This window comes from Rhamphochromis sp. 'chilingali' (assembly GCF_963969265.1).
Source record: "Rhamphochromis sp. 'chilingali' genome assembly, chromosome: 1".
NCBI lineage: Eukaryota > Metazoa > Chordata > Actinopteri > Cichliformes > Cichlidae > Rhamphochromis > Rhamphochromis sp. 'chilingali'.
Window position 1 is genome coordinate 55,271,913 of NC_137929.1, and position 9,539 is coordinate 55,281,451.

Here is a 9,539-nt window from a genome sequence, read left to right on the forward strand (position 1 = left end):
TCCAAATGTCAACCAAGCCCAAAGATTTAGTAAGAGTATTGAGTACAGAAACAGCTCTCAAAGTTGGGGCCAGGGACACAGAGGACCTATCCAACAATGGATCAAACTAACAATTAAAATCACCACCGATAATGATATTATGGTCATTGTATTGTGAGACGAGATTGAATATTTTACTAAAGAAGTCAGGGTATATATCATGTTTAACGAAAGACCATATATGGATAATCGCAAACACTGAAATACATTTCTTGCACACAGAAATGAATTTTGTTCACTCAAATTAAACTTCTGTTTGCTCAAAATAATTTTCAACATGCAACATTTGTGCTTGCAAATTTTTTTATGTGCGCTCAGAATAGAGGCACTAAAATAATGCCATAAACATTCAGGTGTCACAATAAAATGCCACAAAAATTATTTGTGCAGTTCCTATTTCCCATCCACAACACGACGGAGGAGCAGATCACAGGCATGACACAATTTTTCAATGGGTTGGTGCACTTTCCCACTGGTGAGAAACATGTATGTTTTTTTTCACTTGTCCTTTAAAATTCAAATTTTTACCAATTATTTCTGCACGACACATGGTGAGAATATTCAGGAAAAAACATGGTGTAAATTATTTATCATAACTCTGTCTTTACTTGGTCTATCAACACAATTAAAAGACTGTTATACAGTTTAAAGTCCACACTTTCAACATAGAGACTAAAGCATGATTCATCTTGCTGATATGTCATCTTAAATTGGTAATGTGATTTTATTGCGCCAGTACCTCAGTCGACACCAGAGGGTTAAAGAAATTATAGGAAAGCTTACCTAAAAGAGTCCAAGCTGTGTTGAGGAATGAAGGTGGTCATATCAAACTCTGTATAAACTCTGTATGTAAAATGTTTACGCATCTTTCAAGTGATTACTGCACCTATACCCATTGTCCTCAAGACTTTTGCACAGTATTGCATATATATTTCAAAATAAAACAAATACAACGAAAACCCCCCCAAAAGTTGATTCTGTTCATCTGGATGTAGTGTTTTCAGTGAAGAAACGTTTCGTCACGCATCCAAGTGACTTCTTCAGTCTCAGCTGACTGCAGGTTTCTCCAATCTTATAAACAGTACATTTGCACAATGGGTGAAACTAACACTACTGAATGAACAACTGGTTGTGACATCAGTTCATTTATCATTAATATACAAATTGTCATGACCACTGATCAACAACCGCTACGTCCAGATGAACAGAATCAACCTTATTGGATTTACTTATCTGGTTGATTGAGCATGCATCAAGACAGCCCAGTGGAAAACTGAAAGCACTGCCTCCATTCATGTGATTGTTAGAAATCTTAGGTTTTTAGCTAATCCATCTAGCTAAAATTCTGCACAGAAACAAATGAGAAACAGAATAAATATGTTTAGGGAACTAAGTAATAGAAAATATAAAGAGATAATTACCAACTAATAAATGAATAAAAACAAGGTTAATAAAAGATTGACAAGCACATTACACCACAGATGTTACATTATGCAAATTATTAACAGCATACATCCCCTTTCAGTGCATTGAACGGGACATCCCTTTTGGCAGGTTTGGACTTCCATACCTTGCGCCTGTTTTACCGGTCTGTTACGTTTCCAGTTGTATGGCTCGCTGTGATTTGAAAGTCATATAATAAAACGGGTTTTTTACTTGTCCTAGAGATGTGTCAAAGCGACGAGGGTGTCTGGTCTTTAAGAGGTTTTCTGAGACTTTATTCAGAATGTAGTCCCCTTAAAAAGTTGTACGTTTACGAGACAAACAGGGATTAAACATAAAACGACTGTTAAAAAATCCCATACCTGGTCCAGTCGGCGAGTAGAAGTGAATCACTCAGACTCGTGAAAGGTTACAAATTTACCCAGAAACACCGAAAATAGTCGGCTTGCTACTCCAGAAATATGACTCGTACTTACAAGTCAAGATGCGGCTACGTCTTTCCTGTTCACAACCACAGTGACTCGGTTCTTTATCTTCCTCCTCTTCCTCCTCACTCTGTCTCGCTACATATGGGGCTGCAGACCGCTTCCCGTTTTCTCACCAAGGAGACACACTCAAAGTCACCCCGAGCATCTGTGGAAAGCATTAATGAACCTACAAAAAAAAAACCCCAAAACAATTTAATCCATAAACGTTTCAGTTCAACAAGATTTAGGTACATTTAAAGTTATTCCAAGTGTTTTATGATGGAAAAAACCCACCGACTCCTTAATAAACAGCCTGAGGATAAAGTCAGTCTGAGCTCTCCAGATTAACTCAGCAGGCAGCAGCTTTCCACCCTCTAACGTTTCACCTGACCTGTTTACACAGTTCACTACACCTATGGGAGTGTTCACACCCGATCCCCCTAGACCAAGCCTATTCAAATGGCGGCCCGCGGGCCAAATGCGGCCCAGAAGCAACCTGCGAGTGGCCCTGCCTGTGGTCCTGGCAGAAACACAGAGAAAATGCAAAAAATTAATTCATTAATTAATTTTAAAAAAATTAAAAATTCCTACAGCGTAGTGTAGACTGTGAATGCAACACTCCTAGTAGCCTAGCAATATTTAACCCACAATGCACCGTGATGTAAACATGTTAAACAATTATCGTAATATATGATGCGACAACAGCATGTCTTTCTCACTCCAAAAGCACAAAATTGACAATGAAAACTGTCGGTTTAACCCTGCCTGGACTGACAAATACTTATTCATTTTACCGAGTTTAATAATCTTACAACCGGAGTTGTACCATGGTGAGGGTCCTGTACAGCCCAAGAGAGAGCTGCAGCATCTTCCCTTCGTGTTTGCTTCTTGGCGAAGAAGAAAAGGCCTTTCACAGATTCTGAAACAGTGAAATACTGCATGCTGGCCGTGGTGGATGCGGTGAAAAGTGAGTGTGACATCTGCTATTAAAAACGTACCCCTGTAGGACAGTTCAAATATTCGTAGAGTTGAAGTTCTGGCGTCAGACGAGTTTGAAATGCTGTTAGATGACCTGAAGAAAACTGATGTAATGTCTATAGCAGGAGATCACAGACAGAACTGATAATGCACAGTTGTGCGTATATGTCCGTTTTTTGGATGGGAAATTGCTCGGCTTACTACCGTTAGAGGGACACACAGCTGGCGAAATGATGTTTGAGAAGATTTAAGCTCTTTTTGAGGAAAATGGTCTGGATATGAAGCGTGTCTGTATACTTGTGACGGATGGGGCTCCATCCATGGCAGGAAAAGTGAGTGGTCAGCGAAATATTTATTTTAATTTGAAAGGGAATTATCAAAATGTTTTTTGTTATTATTATTATTATTTCAAATGTGCAAAAAATTGTTTAGTTACAGCTCCCTTTTTTTTAAATGGACCTTTTGGTGTGCATTTGTGAGAGGTCACCAGATTTACAGGGGAAAAGGAATAAAAAAAAACTTGTTTTTCAGTACAGTTGTGTGGGTTTGAAATTGATCATGATCTGCTGCTTACTGGCTTCAAAAAAAATATCTGGCCCAGATAAATTCCTCGGTTTGAAAGTCTGGCCCAACTAACTTCGTAGTTGAATAGGCATGGTCTAGACCAACAAGCCTTTAAAATGAAGGAACAAAAGGCACAGAACAATAGAAACATTCAAAAACAACTGGGGAGACATAAAAATGACGGAACCAACACAATAACATTATAACAACCAAAAAGTGAAGTAAAGTTTCTACAAAAAACACAAAGGCTGCAGACAGACATAAAGAAGTAAAATAAGTACAAAAAACTGTGAAATAGCCATAGTAATAAACCTGGCAAATTATCATTTTATATCACTGGTTAAACAAGGACAAATAGTGTGCAACTGAACCATCAAATACCTGCAAGAGTTCCGTGGACTTGTAATTGTTGCTCTTGTCAAAGAGCTTAAAATAAAATGTAATGTTTTATGTCTGGGTAGATGTCTGTGCAGAGGAGAATGGTGGCTAAGCTTTCATCTCTGTTGGAAAACATCCCCCACCCCATGCAGGAAACTCTGACAGCACTGAGCAGCTCCTTCAATGGCAGCCTGCAGCACCCACCATGTGGGACGGAGAGATTTCGCACACTCTGCTGTCAGACTCCACAACAAAGACTTCACAGCTGACCAAACACAGACATCCACACATGTGCAATAACACTAAGTGTATTTTTTTCTGACAACATAGTATTTTATTCTATTGTATATATTATGTTATTTTTGTGTTATTCTATTCCATTGTTTTTCTTAGTTTTTGCTGCTGAAACTGCTGAAAAGAGCTAGATACCAGGGCTAGTGTTGGTCTAAATCCACTGTTTATTTATATAAGTGATATATTGACCCAAATCAACTCTATCAGGGCCAGCAAGGCGAGCACTGCTTGCCCATTAAAGGATTTTTTGACTGTTCCCTTATTCACAAGCAGTTTGTACAGTGGGAAGCACCATCCTTGGTTTGGTAGAGGTTTTACGCTTGATGCGCTGTTACAACTCCAAAAGTATTTGTATCTTCTCATCATAGAATTGGACTGTAAATATTTCACTTGTTAGGCAAACATCTAAACAATAGTATGATGTCAATTTTTTAAGATAAAATGCGATAAATTTAAACCAAAGGTAAGGCAAGCTTTTTCCCTGCAACTTAAACAGGGTTCTATCCCAAAAGCTTCTCTCATCAGGTGTTTACACCATATTTTAAATTACTGGCATTGCAGCTGGCCACTTTCTCTGGAAGCAAGCTTAACCCTGCTTGAAATCTGTCCTGCATGTTGATGTAATTGAAGTCTCTGTGTCAAAAGAATGGATTTAGAAAACTTAGAAGCCAGCAGCTCTTTATGGTTAGTTGCAAAATGTGGATAAACCTCTGGTCTTTGACATGAGCCTGATGGGAAACCAGAGTATAGACAAGTTGCTGCTGGCTGTGCAGTTACTCTCCATCGAGCACAGGCACCTGCAAGGTGACTATTGTAGGATATCTTGGACAGATTAGACATGCTGGGCTCAAATTTCTAAGAGTGCTGGTGAAATGGCCAGGGCTGGTACTGGTACTGGTCCTCTGATGGGAGGCTGTTGTTTGTCTTTTGTCCTTCATAATTTTCTGATATTTTCTGTTTATATATCTAACCTACAGTGCATTGTAATGTTGATAGATAAATGGGACTTCAATACAACCCCAGTGCCAAAACAGGTGGAATTTTGTGTACAATTCAAATAAAAACATACAAATTATCAAACCTTTATAGGAGTTTATACGATAGAGTTATAAAATAATATGATTATTAAATTCATATTTCATTTACAAAAGAACATTAAAAACATATTAGAGGTTTAAAAGAAAAATATTAGCTAATTTTGAATTTGATGGCAGCAACACAAAAAAGTCAGGAGAGAGGCAGCAAAATGTTCAAAACTACTAAGGAGAATCGCCTGAAGCAACATTTTGTAAATAACTAGGTTAACTGGGCAAAGGTTAATAACATTTATTGCAGCAGCTGGTCTCCTCAGTCCCCAGATGCTTACAGATTCTTGTTGAAATGTTTGGTTTTTGTTGTTAAGTGTGTGTAAGTGTTAAGTGTAGAAGTCTATGTGAAAGCAAAAGATATAGAGAAAACATCAGGGCTCAACCAGGCAGGATCTCAGATATCACAGACACATGATGATTCACTCACTGTAAATAAAACCAGTACCATGTTTAATCTTGGCCCTCGTGTCTGTTTGTTGCAGTTACAGATGTCATCCTAAGGGTGGAGTCATTGTTCTGTTGCTTTAACTTGCAACGGTGAGCAGCAGCAGCGCAGCAGCAGCAGCGCAGCAATGCAACAGAACATATTACTGGGGATATAATTTTTTTCATACAAATATGTAAAGAGATTTGTCTTTATGACCTACCAAAGGCAACAAATAAAACACAGTTTTCTTGTTGAGAGTCATCTGGTAGAAGTACACAGTACATCACAATTGAGCTGCTGCTTAACCTCCCAGCTCCCTCTTTCATAGTGTCCAGCTCCGTCGCCTCAACCACACAGAATATTTCCTGTAGTAACAACGTGTCTGAAGCTACTACTTCCTGCTGTGTGCTACATCAGAGAGAGAACAAGAGTGGAAAACATTCTCCTTCTACCCACAGCTCATTTGTAAAAGCATGAAATTCATTTCTGAATAAAGCTTTGAATCAAACCGAGGAGTCCTCCTCTCACTGTTCCTGTGTGGTCAGTTTAACTTTTTCAGAGACAAACAGAGAAGTTTGACTCTTTCTTTTCCTCCTCACGCTAAACCTGCCTCCTCTTCTGTGTTTGTGTATATGTTGCATGAATGCTCACTTGATGACTTCAATTCAATTTTATTTATATAGCGCCAAATCACAACAACAGTCGCCTCAAGGCGCTTTATATTGTAAGGTAGACCCTACAATAGCTGATGGGGGTCTACCTTACACCTACAACAACTTCACAAGAAAAACTAGTATGTCTTTTGTTTCTCTGAAACTTTTACTTCTTTATAACAATCAACTCCTCTGAGTCTTTTTTCATTTATTTACCTACTTTTGGTTTCTGAGCTGAAGTAGCCTAATAGTGCTTAGTGTATAGTTATTATCTCCAAAGAGTAACTAAACTGTTTTATTAAGAACTCAATTAATTGGACTTTAACCGTTTGTCACTCCAATGCCACTTCCTCATGCTTCTAAATCTGGCTGCTCCTCTGAAGCAGTGGAGTCAAGCATAAGGCCCAGAGACCAGGATCGACCAGCAAGACTCTAAACTGGCCCACTGGAAATGTGTAGGGGGGCACAGATTGTGGATTTTGAACTGTATTTTTAACTATAACTGCATTGGATTTATGATATATGGATTTCCTGTTTAACCTGTTATGTTGGCTCTACTGGGACTGAATGAACATCATGTTTTACTCAGGAAAACTTGTGAGTGATACCATAAACTCACCAGGAAGGTGGTCACTGTTTTACTCCTGCCGGTTATTGCCTGGATCATGAAGACTTTCACTAGAAAGAGGACTGGGATCCAGTGGACACTTTGACTTTGCTGATTATCTTACATTCCAGGGAATTAACATCAACAGGCCAAGAACCTGGAGGGTGAACCTCTAGAACAAGCAGAGTCCTTCACGTACATTGGCAGTGTGATAGATAAGCACATTTAACCAGATACAGATGTGATTATCAGGCCCAGATGAGGAAAACATCTGCCGACACACCAAACTGCATCAACACTTCTGACATGGAGACCTACAAAACCTGCCATGGACAAACTGAACATGGCAGTGCCTGAGCCAAACCCTTCCACCCCAAAACCTCAGCAACACAGCAGGTAGCACAATGGAAGAAAATAGTCTGAGATGAAGGTGGGATGACTTTGGTACTCCCTAACAAAGCCAAAAACACTAGAGACTCCCTCACTGGGAACCCATGAAGAAAGAGAAAGCAGGGACAACCATGAAACACTTTCCATCCAGTCAAGACCTTGTTCCAGACATCAAAGTGACAGAAGTGGGATCAAGACAGGTAGTAAATAAAACACAGACCGAGCTGGTGGGCAGGTGTAGATAGACCTTGTTCCATGAAGGGAAAAGGGGCTAGACTAACCTGAAGTGTTTTCTCATTCCTGACGCATAACATACTGACGATTTGTCATGTCCCGAGGCGGCCCATGGGAACGCGAAAGGTAACCTTCTGCATCCCTATGATATGTTCCAGATTGGGGATGAAATCCAATAGTATGATGCTCCCGACGCTAAGACATGTTCCAGCCTTGTATTCCAGCCCCAAACCTAGCCTTAACGATAACCTTATCCCTAACCTTAACCACAACATCGTGTTAGAAAGTGTTTCCAAAGCGATTCATGGTGAGAAAGTAAGATGAATGTACACGTGTAGATTCAGTCTTCTCATGTTTATTCCTGTTTCCGCACGTGTAACATAGGAACGTGTTGGGTGGCCGAAAGCGTAACATACTGACGATTTGTCACATAGTGTAGCATGTTATGCTTTTGGAGTGAGAACGTGTTGAATTTTTCATATACTTCTATACATCTTATCAATATAAGAAATGCAAGACCTGACCCTCCTGCTGTTAGTGAACCTCCAGCTCCCCCGTCCCTTCGTATGTATAATGTGTTTTTTTAATGTTTCCCATGAGGTCTGTTAGACTAGTGATATCTCGCATACAGCTTCACTTTAAGACATAAGTGTGTGTGCTAACAGCATCTTATTAATGTGGTTCGGTTAATTTACTGTAGACTAACTGACATTTCAGTAAGGGGATGTGTGAGTGTAATGCTGATCCTGTAGGTGTGTTAATCTGACGATTACAGCATCCAATCTTATCAACACAATAAAAACGCACGCACTCATGTGTTGTTCCTCTTGTAGGTGTGGAAAGGTTAAATGTGTCTGAGAAAGGTCATGGAGATGGAGAGATAAGTAAAAGGTTTGTGTGTGTAGGAGATAATAATGGATTGCGTTTATATAGTTTACTTACTATATACTTTACAATACCCCTATTCATTCACACACTGGTGGAGGCTACAGTTGTAGCCACAGCTGCCCTGGGGCAGACTGACAGAAGCGAGGCTGCCATATCGCACCATCGGCCCCTCTGGCCAACACCAGTAGGCGGTAGGTGAAGTGTCTTGCCCAAGCTCGAACCGGCAGCCTTTCAATTACAAGATGAACTGCCAACTCTTGAGCCACGATCGCCTCAATGTACAAGCTGTTGTCACAATTCCACTTCAGGCTGAAATATTTTTATTCCTACACACTGTTAATTACTCCTGAAGATAAGCCCTTTGGTCACTTTATCACCAGATTTAGGTTTAATGAGCTTTTTATTAAAAGAACCACTGATGTGGAGACACAAGAGTGCAAGCGGTCGGTCTTTCCTGCCATTTCAGTGATATATCAAAATGAGAGCTCAGATTACTGAGATCCTCACCACTACCACTTCAAGGAATTTCACATACAAGTGAGTCAGAAGGATAACCTAATCCATAGCCCCATCAATCATATTGAATGGATATGTAGTTTGATTAAAACATCTGCTGAAAACACATTTTAGAAGGACAGCATTTTTTTGTATTTATTTTAATTTTTTATTATATTTAAATTTGCATATTGTTTTCAATATGCATTTCATTTCATTTCATATGTGTGTGTGTGTGTGTGTGTGTGTGTGTGTGTGTGTGTGTGTGTGTGTGTGTGTGTGTGTGTGTGTGTGTGTGTGTACTTTTCCACTTTTTTATACCCCATGTTTCAGGTTTCCCAGTAAAACTTCTGTTTTTCAATGGGACTTTTGAATGGCAAAAACAGCAAACTCACCATATGGAGCTTTACAGCTAAACAGTGCCTCCGCTGTCACCCTGTCACCTGCAGCCGTGGATGCAGGTGCCAGGGTGGGGGTATCGATGTAAGCGTTGCAGGGGCGGGTTAGGGCTCCGCGTGACCAAGGATGTGGGAGGATCGGATTTGTATAAAGTGGATCAGGGTCCGGGTTCCTCTCACCTGTCCTGCACTGAAG

General features: G+C 39.9%; 1 long non-coding RNA gene across 1 annotated transcript in view; it reads right to left on the minus strand.

Moving 5' to 3' along the window:
- The window catches only part of LOC308388471, a 29,595-nt gene extending 25,606 nt beyond the window's left edge, over positions 1–3,989 (minus strand). Inside the window, exons 1-3 of the long non-coding RNA XR_013970108.1 lie at positions 3,873–3,989; positions 2,244–2,469; positions 1,959–2,136 (exon numbers count right to left, since the gene is read on the minus strand). This is a non-coding gene — a long non-coding RNA (uncharacterized lncRNA). The remainder of the gene's footprint in view (positions 1–1,958; positions 2,137–2,243; positions 2,470–3,872) is intronic.
- Between the last annotated feature and the right edge of the window lie 5,550 nt (positions 3,990–9,539).